Source organism: Lathyrus oleraceus, chromosome 2, assembly GCF_024323335.1.
Source record: "Lathyrus oleraceus cultivar Zhongwan6 chromosome 2, CAAS_Psat_ZW6_1.0, whole genome shotgun sequence".
In the NCBI taxonomy this organism is placed as follows: domain Eukaryota; kingdom Viridiplantae; phylum Streptophyta; class Magnoliopsida; order Fabales; family Fabaceae; genus Lathyrus; species Lathyrus oleraceus.
Genome location: NC_066580.1, coordinates 466224977 through 466238997, shown reverse-complemented (window position 1 = coordinate 466238997; position 14021 = coordinate 466224977). Strand labels below are relative to the sequence as shown.

The 14021-nt window shown below is 39.5% G+C and overlaps 1 non-coding gene across 1 annotated transcript; it reads left to right on the top strand.

The window, feature by feature from the left end:
- The first annotated feature begins 5246 nt into the window (after positions 1-5246).
- On the top strand, positions 5247-5353 carry LOC127124474 (small nucleolar RNA R71). The gene has a single exon (XR_007803961.1). It is a non-coding gene; the product is annotated as a small nucleolar RNA R71 (small nucleolar RNA).
- Positions 5354-14021: the final 8668 nt, after the last annotated feature.

The window sequence follows — 14021 nt, the reverse complement described above, 5'->3', positions numbered from 1 at the left end:
GAATGCAGAATATGATTATATTAGTATATTCTTAAAAGAGTTTTAAGAGACGGAGATCTTTAGTCGCTCGTTTATTGGATCAGCCGTCTTTTTACTGAATGTACCATCTTTTATTTAGATGTATCTCCCTTTTTTGGGTTAAGTTGCCTAAGTGTGGAAATGAATGATGTGTACTTTCCATGTAATATCACAAAAAAAGTTGTGAGAGAGGTGGATCATACTCTCCTGAATATTATGAAGAAAATTGCCCACTTCCTGAGCAATTGCTATCTTCAAGGAGGCTTAAGATCTATGCCCAATACGATTATAAATATCCCATAATCATGGTGGAAGAAGAACTACAACATAGAAATTACACACATACAATAGCTTCTCACCTCAAATAAGTTAGTTCTCAATACCACAAAAACCCTAAAGCCTATGATAATCCTTATTCACTAGGGTTGTTACACATTTGTACTTTTAGCAAGTACAGTTGGTGTCCACTATGGGACCATAGTAAAACTGACACGAGCCATCATCACAACATTCAATCGAAGTATTATCATCACGGTGAACAAAAAGACAACGAGTTTGGCAAGCGAGGAATCTGGCGACAAGGAAAGTGTCATAGCAGAGATGTGTGCTTCTATGATCGAACCTCATTGCCAAAACCAAACTTTGGAGGATAACATTCTTCATATCCAGAAACTCTAGCAAGAAACAAACACGGTGGATGGTCTAGAAGTATTAGACCTCCAACCTCTACCGAATGAGATATGGGAAATGCCCATCCCATAGAACTTCAAGCCACCATCGTTAGCTAAATTCGATGGACACAACAATCCATATGAGCATCTAGCTTCCATCAACACTCAGATAGCCATCATAGGGGCGCCTTATTCCTTGAAGTACAAGGTCTTGTCTAGTACCTTTAGAGACAAAACTTTGAGATGGTATATGGGCCTATCTAGAATTTTCCTCATTCGCTATCAAGACTTGGTGAAAATTTTAGTCCGCAAATTCTCCGCAAGCAGACATAGGAAGTTGATTGCCACAAGCCTATTCAACATTCGTTAGGGTCCCAAAGAGTCGATGAGGGAGTATCTCGCCCGCTTCAACGAAGTAGCAATCAAGGCAGTCCAGTCAAACCAGGGTGGGACACCTCAAGAATCTCTACCCAAAGACCAATTGCGTCTTTGACTGAAGTAGTAACATGAGCAAAATATTACATCAATGGCGAGGAGAGCAATGTAAAAAAGAAGGCTCGTGATGTTAAAGAACACAATCTCAATGCAGACAACTCACGAAGGAACCGATACACGTCACCCATGAGACACAGAACGACGTTCAAGCGAAATGGAAAGTCCACTGAAAGCTTCACTCCTCTGAAAGCCTTCCGGGAGCAGATATGGTGATAAGTTCTTAAGGTTAAAGGACATCAAATGAAATATTATGGCCCTGATCCTCACAGTTGGTGCATGTTTCATAAGGTTAAAGGACATCAAATGAAATATTATTGCCAACTCATAAAGGAGATAAAATGCCTCATCTAGGAAGGTCATCTAAAAAAATAAGTCATGTGCATCCCGCTAGAGGACCATGAAAATCCAGTTCCTAGTGGCGAGATTCCTCGGAAACTCGAAGGAGTTGGCTAAAGGAGGTGAGATAGATTCGTTCTCCATAATCTCAACACCATCGCGGAAGGATTCACTAGGGGCGGTGAGACTAGTCTTACCCACAAAAACTATGCTCAATATATCTTGGCCCTTAATGGAATTCCCATTGATGTCGAGGCAGGAGAGTCAGAAGCTCTAAAATTTAGGATTATCATTTCCAAGAAGGATACCGCCAAAATTCACCCACACAATGATGACCCAATGGTTATCTTCATTTGATGCGATAATTAGGAGATTAAAAGAGTAATGATTAATCAAGGGAGCTTTACGGACATCCTCTATTATAATGCATTTAAAAGGATCCTCCTAAATTTGGAGAACCTAAATCCCTTCCATGGATCGTTAGTGGGTTTTTCAGGCGAACCAGTATAGGTAAAGGGCTACATAACATTGAAAACCATCTTTAGAGAAGAAGAAAATGTTGGACAGGTCAAGATAAGATATCTAGTCATTGATGCACCCTCATCATACAACATGATCATAGGACGACCTACTTTCAATTAGCTAGGATGAGCGAGTCAATGTTATCCAGAGGAATCAGGAGATCACTAAATGCTTATTTGCATCTTCGTTGATTTTTCCCGAAAAAGGTCTATTTTCCAGTTGATTAATAGTGTTGGGATGTAGCTGAAAGTTTGGCACATTCATTGGTTGGTTCATAATAGTTAGCCTACCGTACGATGCATTTTTCATCCCATAGTCGCATAATAATCTTTCCGGTGGTGGTGGATTTTCACCCATCGTTTCGGCCTCTCTTTCTGGCTCTTTTTTCGGCTCTGAATTCTTTGTCTGATTCCAGCTTTGCTAATCTAGCTTGTCTGAGTCTTGCATGCAAAGTTCTTTTGATTTCTGCGTTAAAAGGAAATTCAGTTGAGGTCTTACCTCTCATAAAATATCATAGACAACTTAGTTGATAAAGGTCGAAATAAATAAAATGACAGAAATAAAATTTTAGTTGCAGAGCAATAAAATTTCAATTAAACTAAATTTAAACTCTATATTTTGGCAGTCCCCGACAACGGCGCCAAAAACTTGATAGGAAAAATAGCAAGTGTACAATTTTGCCTGTATAGTAATAATGGGGAAAGTTCCCCGAATGTCGATCTCAAGGACTGCTCACAAATATTGAGTTCTAATTGTTGTTCAATTAAACAAAAACTTGTGTTGGGGGGTTTTAGATTCAAATTTATAAAATAATTGCAAATAAAATAAATAATATTGTAAAAGGGTTTTCAAGATAAAGTAATATGCTAGAGAAGGTGTGTGATTTGTCTCTGTAACAACTCTCAGTCACTATTGCATCAATAAATATCAATTAATTACTACCAGTTCTCAAGGGTATTTTCTCCCAAGGCCTTGGTGAGAAAACCTTTAATCATTCATCCCTAATCTCTATGTCCATAAAAAATTACCGGTGAAATTAAGCATTAATATATCGAGAACAATTTGGTTTCTACAGGGTATCCCTAGTCCTAGGTAATATCTACTGTAGACTAATCTTATGAAAACATTATCTATGACGGTCCAACCTAATTGATAATCATACAACAATCTCAATTATTCCGAAAGAGAAAGCATTAATCACATCAAAAGATTAAAGTAATTCTTAAAGACAATATTGTTATTGCAAAAGTAAACTCAACGTCATTACAAATTCAAATCAGGGACACCCCTAGCATTGGGGGATTTAGCTACTCATAATATTCAAGCAAATCAAAATATAAAATAGAGACATTACTAGTATTCAGATGAACTTTGATCTTCAATTGCTTCAACTCATGAAAGATCGCGTTTCTCCCAAAACCTTGATTTCTCTAATTCTGAATCGTATCAATTCTTGTTCTCTCCAAAAGTCCCATTTTTTGTCTGAAAACTTGACCTCTTATAGAAAAGTATTTTCTTCCTCCAAACAGATCCACAAAAGTCCATCACATCCGTCTCACAATTGACCAAAATTCCCCTCACTTAGGAATGACAACAGAAAAGTCAAAATTGGACTTTTTTTCACGCATGCCTACTACGGCCCATAGTCAGTGCTACGGGTGGCCGTAGCAGGCCACTATTTGAGTGGTCTTGGCCAGGTTTCTTGCTACGGCCCATAGTAGGTGCTACGGGTGGCCGTACCAGGCCACTATTTTGATGAATGTTTTCTTCTGTGCTAGACCCCCTTACTACAACCCGTAGCCAGTGCTACGGGTGGTCGTAGTAGGTCCCTGTTTGGATTGTGTTCTCCGTGTCTTCAAGGATTCCTGCTACGTCCAGTAGCAGGTGCTAAGGGTGGCCGTAGCAGGCCTACTGGATCATGAAATCCTCTTTCCAATTCTATTCGCTTCTCCTTGGATTTTACATTCGATTTTGCTTGAGTACCTGCTTGAACCTGGAACACAGAAAATGCACACACCCAAAGCGTAAAATGTGACAAAAAATAGAAATGACCCTAATAATGATGAAACAATAAAATAATCTATTGGTGAAAGAAAAAGACTCAACAAAACATTAATTAAAACAAAGTAATACAAGTTACCTGGATTTTCGCCAAATAAGTGACAAAATACATAACATAAATGGTGAGTGATCAGTGGTATGTAGGGTGGCGGTGGTACATATGTTTGATTTTCTTGGTTATCAATCAGTGCCTCCTTATCTTTAATATCCTTCTTTCTTTGTTTTTCAAGTTCTACGGGTTCCTCTTTTCATTCTTTCGAGGTAGTCACAACATTTTCTTTTGGTGGTTCTGAAATTTTAGGCCCATCGTATTGAGTTCCGCTTCACAATGAAATGGAGTTAGCATGGCCTTTAGGGTTAGGTTGAGGTTGTCCAGGGAATAATCCTCCTGGTATAGCCTGAACAACATGTTGTTTTCCTACTTGAGAGATTTGGGTTTCTAGCATCTTGTAGTGGGTTACCATAAAATCAACCTTGTTTCCTAATTGTGATATCAGTTCATTAATATGGACGTTTTGGTTCATGAATTCTTTATTCTGTCGAGTTTGAGTCGTGATAAAATATTTCATGATTTTCTCAAGGTTTGACTTTTGAGGGGTAGTTTGTATCAGTTGTGTTGATCTTTGGGCTTGGAAACCTGCTGGTCTTTGAGGAGTAGAGTTTTGGGGAAAAGTAGAGTTATCGTTCTTGTAAGAGAAGTTTAGGTGATTCCTCCATCCAGGGTTGTTCGAATAGGGGTTTGCTTAGGCATAATTGGTTTGGTCTGGGTTTGTTTCAGCTAGTAGATTGCACTAGACAGTTACATGTCCTGGTGTTCCATAGATTTTGCATCTGGGTTGCACTGCAGCTACGGTAGATGTAGGGTTTATGACTAAGCTTTCGACTTTATGGGTTAGGGCGTCCATTTTGGCGTTCATATGGTCAAGGATACTAACCTCGTATATACCTCATTTAGTCTCTTTATTCTCTACCTGTGTATGTTCTGCTCTCCATTGGTAATGGTTTTGAGTCGTTGTCTCAATGAGTGCGCATGCCTCGGGGTATGGTTTGTTCATTAGCGCACCATCGACGACAACGTCGATAGTCATCTTAGTGTTGTAGAGATGTCTATTATATAAGGTGTGGATGATTAGCCATTGTTCTAATCTATGATGTGGACAAGCTCTTAATAGCTCCTGGTACCTTTCCCAGGCGTCGAAGACGGACTCACCATCCTGTTGAGTAAATCTGGTAATTTGGTTACGTAGGACGGTGGTCTTACTAGGTGAAAAGTATCTAGCAAGGAATACTTTCTTCAGGTCATTCCAAGTAGTGATGGGATTGGATGGAAGGGAATCTAGCCATGATCGCGCGCTGTCTCTGACGGAGAAAGGGAATAACATAGACGTATTGCCTCAGGAGCAGTGTTATTGCATTTTAGTATGTTGACTAGTTGATGAAGACTTTTAGGTGCTGGTTTGGGTTCTCTGTTAAAAGACCAGGGAACTAGTTTTGTTGCATGATTTACAATAAAGCATGCTTCAACTCGAAGTTATTAGTTGTAATAGATGGGTTGACAATACTTCAATGAGGCTTTTCGTTAGAGGGCAGGGAAAACTCTTTGAGTGGCCTACGGTTTTGGTCTTCTACTGTTGCTCCTTTGATTCATTGGAGCAAAAGTCGAGCTCTTACGTACTTTTCTGGGTCAACTATTGGATTTTCTAAAGTTCTGGTACTGCGAGTTCTTCGCATTGACCGGTGAGGGTTTCCTTAATCTAGATGATATAACAACAGGAAAATGAAATTTGACGGTATTGGTCCTCGGCAACGGTGATGCGTTGGAAAACTTGATGTTCGCAAGTGTACGAACGCGTTAGAGTAATATAAAAGATTATCGAACCACAGAGACCAAGTGTCAATCTATCGTTATCTGTTGTTATGGTGTTTATCGAAGGCAATTAAAATAGGTATTTTTTGTAGTGTGCAATTGAAAAATAAAGTACTTAAATAAAATATAATTAATAAAGACAGGGTCGAATGTAATTCACGTAATCAATTGATAATCCAAGTACTTGTTAATAGAACTACTTATGGGCAATGTTTCCTACTTTGAAAAGAACTAATTTAACAGGAACTGTCGCTTTCGCGTATTCAGAACCGAGTTGTACTCCCTAATCAAACCCTCTTATTGTCACTTATAAAAAGGCGCGCATTGCGTTAGAGTAGTAAACCTATTTTTAAGAAATATAGTATCTTGACTAAGTTGAAAAGTATTATAACCTGAATTTCTTAACCAAAAGAGGTTCTTACGAACCACACTCTAAACTTATAAACGCGTCCGAAAATAGTTTTAAAATCTCTTTTCTTCTTAATGTTAAAAACTCCTAATGAACTAAACAAAGCGCTTTCGCTGTTTTTGAAATAGTTAAAAATAATTAAGTTTAAAAAGACGTTGGACGGCTTTCGATCTTACCCAACGGAATTGAAGTGCGGGAAAACTTAATTTGAAAGTTAAAATAGCCCTTAAGCGTTTCTACGAACAATTGTACAGATTATCGGTTTAATTACGATCCTTACATTCTAGCCTTATAAATTTAGCTAGACATGGTAAAGTAAAAGTGCATTAAAATAAATAAAAGTAGTGCGAGTGGGGAAAGTAAATAATTTAAAGCGAGTGCGGAAAATAAATGAAAGTAGTGCGAGTGCGGAAAATAAATAAAAGTAAAGCGAGTGCGGGAAATAAATAAAATAAAGCGAGTGCGGGAAATAAATAAAGTAAAGCGAGTGCGGGAAATAAATAAAGTAAAGCGAGTGCGGGAAATAAATAAAGTAAAGGCGAGTAATAAAAACATGCTCCAATCGGAGGGCTGAGTAAATTGCAATGCAGAAAAGAAAATGGCGGCAGGATTAACTTCCTTCCAAAGTGCTCCAAACTCGAATACAGACTCTATCACAGACTCAATTACACAATTGTGGTAACACTCCAATGCGAAGCGATTACCACTTTATAAAACTGAATATATGCCTAAGTGAAACAAAGTTGCTTCTGATTTCGCCTTGTTCCAACGTTCGGATCTTCGTCTGCTCTAAGTTTGGGTGATTGTAAAACTGAATTCGCGTTTCTATTTATAAGCAAATAAAAAAGGTGGAATTGACTTGGATGCCCTTCAACTTGAAAATAGAGGAAACCGTTTTCCTCTTGTGGCGCCCGCCACAAGGCCATGTCGCCCGCCACAAGCACAAAGTGGGGCGCCTTAGTGGAAGTGGTGGGAAAACGTGGGAGTTGATGGAAGTTTGAATTGGACACGTCATGGCTTGGACTGTGGCGCCCGCCATTGGGTAGGCCATAAGAGTAAAATGCTGATTTTTAGGGTTTTTGGCTCTTTTTCGCTCCTTTTCTCGATCGGGGCTCCTATTAATGTAAAAACCTGAAAACAAAGGAAAACACAGTAATAACACAACAAAACGATAATAAAATGATTAGAATGCATGTGAAATCGGAGTCAAAAATACGTAAATTTTAGTGTGATCAAACTCTCCCACACTTAAACCTTTGCTTGTCCTTAAGCAAAACATTATAAAGCTCATAAAAGAAAAACTGGTGTAAACGAGTGCTTCAGGTAGAAATTCTAAGTTCAAGTTGGGATGCAGTGATAGGTACTAACTGAGTGAACTAAGGGTATCATGATGACACTAATCCGCAAATACGGACATAAACTTCATTCCTATATTAGCCAACCCATATTATCCCATAATACCTAGGCCTGCCTCTTCATCTCTTTTGTGTCCTTTTCATTCAGGCGCAATCACATTAAGCCCGTTATCCGTACCTGCTTCATAGTAGAGTGGCCTGTTAGTGATTATGATCAGAGCTTGGGGTTTCTGGCACATAAACATGCGTAAACCCTTTTATTGGACCCAACTGTAGTTGTGGGGGATCGGATCGTAATCCACCCTACCGAGTTCAGTGCCAGATACCTCTGAACCAACTAGCAGTGAGTACTGCTTTCCTTTTTCTTTTTCTTTTTGTAGCAATTTTTTTACAATTCTTTGGTTTAAATGACTTTGTGAGGGTCACCTATACCGGAGTTGCCTTTTTGCTTTTTTGTTTTTCTGGATCATTCACTTATTTGCATCGGTCCCCTACGTAGAGGATGCGTAGGCCGGAGCTGACTGCTAGGATAAACTACTAAGGACTTATACGGAAATGATGATTAAGGCCATGGTATATGGGGTTTCGGGAATGATTCCTATATTTACGAAGTCTATGGTGCTAAAATAATACTGATGTTTCGCAAAGTTCTCCCAAGTCACCGCATCCTTACTCAAAACATGTCCTTAAAACCTGAAAACTTCCGAAATAACACTATTTTCTTTGCAAAATTTTTTGGTGAGGCTAAAGGTATGGGGAGATAGGATTGTACTAAAGATCTACTGTATTTGGTGACTCTTCAGACTCATGCATTATACTAGAAAGCAAAATAAAACAACAAAAAGGGAAATTAAACAACTAAAAGGAAATAAACAGTCTAAAAAAAACAGCAAATAAAACTGAAAATAAAAGGAAAATGATAAATGCTCCTCCCACACTTAAATCGAACATTGTCCCCAATGTTTCGAAATAAGATAAGGGAAGAGTTACCTGGAAACCTATTGCTGACCACTAGTGCCCTCGCCATCCTGAGGTGGACGACGGGATCGGGTACGACGACGGTCTCTCTGATCCATCCTCGCCTGCAGGGTATCCTGAGCGGTCCTCACCTCTCGAAGGTTACCAATAATGGAACCTTGGGTGGCTTTAATTAGTGCCATGTGTCTCTGGTTGTATTATTGTTGACGGACTTGTGTATCGGTGATCACTTGCAGGGACTGCAGGACAGTGTCATAGGACCTCTCTGTCCTCCGCTGCGATTCTTGCATGAAGTTCATATTACCCGTTATTTGTTGTTGGAGGGTAGAGAGTTGGTCGTCACGCCTTTGCTCTCTAGCCAGGTGGTCACGCCACATCTCCTCTGTAATATAGAAGCCAGGAGTGGTACCTGCAGAAGAAGAAGATAGTGCGGTGTGTGGTGGTGAAGGATGATGGGGGGACACATGTGGTACGGGAGATCTCTCTCTCTGATCATATTCATCATCAGTGTCTGGTCCCGCCTCATCAGGAATGTTAGGAGGAAGAGGACCCAAAACAGGTGGATCATCTAAATCATAGGTCCAATTCCTCTCATCACGTATATCGGTACGTCTAGTGCAAGGTAGAATAACAGATGGGATGGCTACACCATGAACCATAAGTGTATAACCTCCTTCTCTCCTTGAACGACACAATTTCATGTCTCTCAGAAATTTTAAATTAATTGTGCGAGGAGGTAAGGGGTCTAGGGTAGCCAACTCATTGTTCAGGTTAAGTGCCCGAGCAATAGACGTAATTAATCCACCAAAAGAAATCGGTCCCGCCTTATTTATAGTTAAAATCATATGGGCGAGCATAAACGGAACCGAATTAATTTTCCTATTTGTGAGGCTTCCTTGCAAAAATAGAAGCTCTCTAGCGTTAACCTTATTTGGATTCTCCCGGCCAAAAACAGTGCATGCCAACAGATATCTAAAAACTCTGATGGTCGGGTTATGGGTGGTTGAGGCAAGAACTCCTTCAAAAGAGTTAATGGAAGTGTTTGATAGACGCTCCCAAAAGGAAAATACCTCAACAGCCCATTCGGAATCCAAAGGGGCCTCACAAATAGCACCCTCCCCATGAGGGATCCCTAACAGACTGGCTAGTTCATCGGTACTGAATTGGTATTCAACAACAAACATTCTAAATTGAACAGTACCGACTGTGCTAGCAGTGTTAGGGCGGACAACATAAATTAAAGAACTTAAAAATTCAATTGTCAGCCGCTCATAGGTGGGTTCTTTGTTGATAAAGAAATTATGCAAACCTAAGAAGTCTAATAAATGGAAAATGCTATGGTAGATGCCTAAAGTATATAGACAATCTTCGTCAACATACCTTGTCGGGAGAAGTTCCCGATTTTGCAACCGTTCAATGATTTTTCTTTGTCTCTCCCCTGGTTTCCCTCCTTGAAGAACGAATCCGTTGAACTCCATTTGAATGCTCTTGAAATGTGGATGAAGAAGATGAAGTGGTTGGTGAAAAGGTTGGATTTTTACAAAATCCGACGGATGAAATCAAAAAGGGAAAGTGGAACAATGATATGTGTGGTATGATGGTTAGGAAAGTATGAGCTTTTTGGGGGTTCAAGGACTTTTTTCCAAGGGGAAAAAATGGGTTTTGAAGGTTGTAAGTTGCAAAAATGGTGAAGAAGAGAGGTCTGCCCCGACCATTTACAGACGCTGTGGCGGGTGCCACAGGTCCTATGGCGGGCGCCACAAGGCAAAATCCGGCTGGGCCAGATTTTGGTCCTTTGGTTTGGGTTTCGCTTGTCTTTTGGCTTTGAGGGGTCTGGATAGCATTTGTCTTGTGATTCTCCTAGTTTCTTTGACTTGCATAATTATAAAAGTAAAAACGAAAAATAAAAAGTGAAACTGAAACAAAAACAAGAACGGAAATTAAATGTAAATATAAATAAATAACTGAAAAAGATTAAAATGCAAAATAAGATAAATATAAAACATATATAGATAAAAATAGAAATACTAATGTACGGCAATAGTTTATATAATATTCAAATGCGATAATGTAAAATGAGAAATGCAAATACGATAAATATATATAAAGAGAAATAAACTGAAATGGTGAGATCAGGTATTAGGGTGGTCGTCTGCCTGAGTGGATTCACGGAGCACGGCTATCTCCTGCCTGAGCTCGGCGATCTCCTGATATAGACAATCGGCTTCAGTAGCATGGGTGAGATCAAACACTCCAATCTGTAAAGTTAAGTCCACCACTTCCTGTCTAAGCGCTGCAATCTCTTTACGGCACTCAGCAATCTGGGTGCGTATGTCGGGTGTCTGCAAGGAATGATTATTAGAGAGAACAGTGATTCTAGGAGATGGTGGTGCAGGTCTGTATTCAGCAACTAGGGGCGATCTAGGCTCCTCAACAGTCTCTCCCTGGCCCTCTAGAGCATAACTCCAATTCGCTGGATCATGCACACTGGTCATCATAGGGTCTGGCAATGTGAAGTAATGGATGGCCTCGCTGTCGACTAGTAGTCGGAACTGACATGGATGGAAAGAGGCTCTCCTCATCAATCCTCTGGTCAAACAGAAATCGATGTCCATGGTAGTATATCTACAGTAGGTCCGAAGATGCAACAGCTTGCGAGACAAACCTAAAGCGACAGCAATCTGTGTGATGATTCCACCAACATGGATGACTCCTTCGGTGGATCTAAAGATACCACTGAGATTATTCAATAAAAAGTTCCCACATGCTACTGGGCGAGACTGGGATGCGAAAAATAATAGGAAGATCTCCTATTCACTCAGTAGTGTCTCTGCATCCTGTCTTCCCAAGAAGGAATGTGCTAATATCATCTGAAAATACCTGAAGGCTGGGTTATGTATGACATAAGATAACTGTGTAGATGGATCCTGGCTTCCGCCACCCGATATATCACTCCAAAACTTCTCCACTTCCTTACCCAGGAAATATCCCAAAGGTGTCTCCGGGATAGCATCAGGAGTAGTCTGGAAACCCAACAGGTCGCCGAACTCTTTCTGGCTGAAGGAGTACTCAACTCCAAAGAGCCTGAAAGCAGCATACCCATCTGGTCCAGAATATGGGTCGTAGTCGAATGAACTCAGGAACTCCAAAGTCAGATTCTTATATGTGTTACTCAAGTCATCAGCAAATGCGTCCCAGTGGAGCTGGTGGCTAAGGAATCGGATACTAAGCTCGATACCCAGTGCCTCCATACAATGTTGATCAGGGTAACGTGTGGGTGCCATAGGGCGCTGGTATAAAGCAATGTAGCGCTCCCTCTGAGCATTGTCTCTATAGGCAACATGCATGTCATCAAAACCCTGCATCCTGTAAAAGTTAGGAAAGTGATCCTGAAAATACAAACCATTCAAACTTTAGTCTCAATGCAAAATAAGATAAAATAAAAATAAAAATAAAAATAAATGTAATAAATGCGAAAAAAGTAAAATGAAAAGAAAAACCATGGGTTGCCTCCCACGCAGCGCTTGTTTAACTTCATTAGCTTGACGATTAGAATTTATACACCTGTAGTAGTATGAATCGGTGGATCAATCAGGGTGTGGCTCGAGTAGTATGCTGGAATGTCTCCTCCTTCGTAGAGCTTCAGTCTTTGTCCATTTACAAGGAATGGACTACAAGTATCGTTCTTGATTTCTACGGCTCCGGATCTCAGAATCTTGGATACTTCGAAAGGACCAGTCCATCTTGAACGTAGCTTCCCAGGGAAAAGTCGTAACATAGTGTTGAAAAGGAGAACAGAATCGCCTATACTGAAGTTTTTCTTTACTATTCTTTTGTCATGATAGGCCTTTGTCCTCTCTTTATATATTTTTGCATTTTCGTAGGTAGATTGCCTAAGTTCTTCTAATTTATGAATGTCCAGGATACGCTTTTCTCCAGCAGCTAAGTAGTCTAAATTCAAAGTTTTAATGGCCCAATAGGCCTTATGCTCTAACTCGAATGGTAAGTGACATGATTTTCCATAAACTAGTTGGTAAGGAGTAGTTCTTATAGGGGTTTTGAAAGCGGTTCTATAGGCCCATAATGCTTCTTGAAGCTTCTGAGACCAGTCTCTCCTAGAAATAGAAACAGTTTTCTCTAGGATCTGTTTTATCTCCCTATTAGATACTTCTACTTGGCCACTAGTTTGTGGGTGGTATGGTGTTGCTACTCTATGCCTAACTCCATATTTTCTCAAAAGTTTGTCAAATATTCTCGATATAAAGTGTGATCCTCCATCGCTTATGACTAAACGCGGTGTTCCAAATCTAGGGAATATATAGTTTTTAAATAATTTGATTACTACCCTAGTGTCGTTTGTGGGTGCAGCTATAGCTTCAATCCACTTAGACACATAGTGTAAGAACAATTTTTGTTCTACAACAGATTCCATGATTTTGATGATAACAAAGAATGAAACCAAAAATGGCACCCTAACGAAAAGTTTCTAAGTGTGCAGGATTCTAAGGAAAGAAGGAAGAAATCATCAGATACATAATCATATCAGATACAAATTATCAGAAGACCAGAAGCATCTGAAGTAGAAACACGTTCAAGAAAGTCTAACTCTGAGCAAAACAGCAAAATATCAGAAGCATCTGAACAAGAAGTACGCTCTAGAAGTTCTGACTCTGAACAACGGTATGTCAAACTCCAGAAGTTCTCAGCGCTATCTGAAGAAACCATCAGAACTCAAAAGAGATCAACATCAGAAGTTAGATAGCAAGATTCCAAGATCTCCAGAAACACGAAGACTCTGATTATGGAATTGCTAAATAAGGAAGAGTAACGTTAACTTCAAATAAAGTTTTGGAAATGGATTTCCTAATGCAGAAAGAGACGTTAAACTCCAAATTCAAATGAAAAGGAACTATATTTGGAAAGTAGTCATTCAAGGAGAGAAAGTCATTTTTGGCAAGAAGCTATATAAGTTATGGCATTATTTCAAAGCATTGACCATCAGTTTCAACGACTACTTCACTCCTATATATAAAGGACTGCAAATCAACATTGTGTGCAGAACATACAAGTACAACAACACAACAAGAACATACTGAAACATCAACACTCATAAAAACGTTTTATTCTCTCAATCTTCAAATAGCTTTTGCTTAAAACGTGAAACACTTTCTGTTCTTACTGTTGTAATATTTGCTTATCTTAGAAGCACTCTAGATTACATAAGTTTTTATCTTTGTTGTATTTCCTCAAGTGACTCTGTGCAGTCTGTATACTTGAGAGGACTAAGAGATCTTTCTCTTAGACGTTGT